Here is an 824-nt window from a genome sequence, read left to right on the forward strand (position 1 = left end):
AGACTTAAATACATGACCACATTTAAAGCACTTAGCACAGTACGTGACACATGGTGAGCACGGATGCAATGGAATTAGTGAGCATAGATGCAAGGGAAGCCGGTCTTTCCAGAGGGCAATTTGGCAATGCATAGCATAATGTAAGCTGTTTACAAACACCTTTTACCCAGAAATTCCACTCTCAGGAATTTATCTTAATGAAATAATAGGGTAAAAGCCCCCCAAAATATTTAATAGGATTTTGTTCAAAACTGCTGCAACCATAGTCAAAACCAGAAACAAGTGATTATAAGTAGGAATCTGGCTAACTCAGTAATGCTCAAAGGTTTCAAAGAACCTCCAACATGTTCAGATGAAAGACATGACTTTCTATGAACTGACATGGACAGAACAGAAGTGACAAAGTGACAGCTGTAGAGTTAGAGGCATGCAGTTACATAGCTCTAACTCTACGTGTAAAACATGTTACATGCAAAACACATGTTTTGCATGCTTGCTTACCTATCCAAAAATTGACTGGAGTATAATAAAACAAAGGTTTGCTAGTATCCTTTACTCTTCTTAGGAAGAAGGATTATGGTTTCTCTGTATCGAAATTTTTCATAATGATCACATATATTCTTAATTCCAGTAAATACATTTCTGTGAACAAAAAATAACATATCTGCCCATTGAAAGCAAGGTAAGAAAAAGTTGCGCTTTTCATTTATTCACTGGTGACAGGGCCTAGGAACTTATCTGGTATAACTTACTAAGAGATGGCCTGTGAGGGTGGGACTCTGCCAGTCAACCCAGAATGTATGTGAACTATGCCTGAGTAGCCT

Source organism: Galeopterus variegatus, unplaced genomic scaffold (genome assembly GCF_000696425.1).
Source record: "Galeopterus variegatus unplaced genomic scaffold, G_variegatus-3.0.2 Scaffold1369, whole genome shotgun sequence".
Classification (NCBI taxonomy): Eukaryota; Metazoa; Chordata; class Mammalia; order Dermoptera; family Cynocephalidae; genus Galeopterus; species Galeopterus variegatus.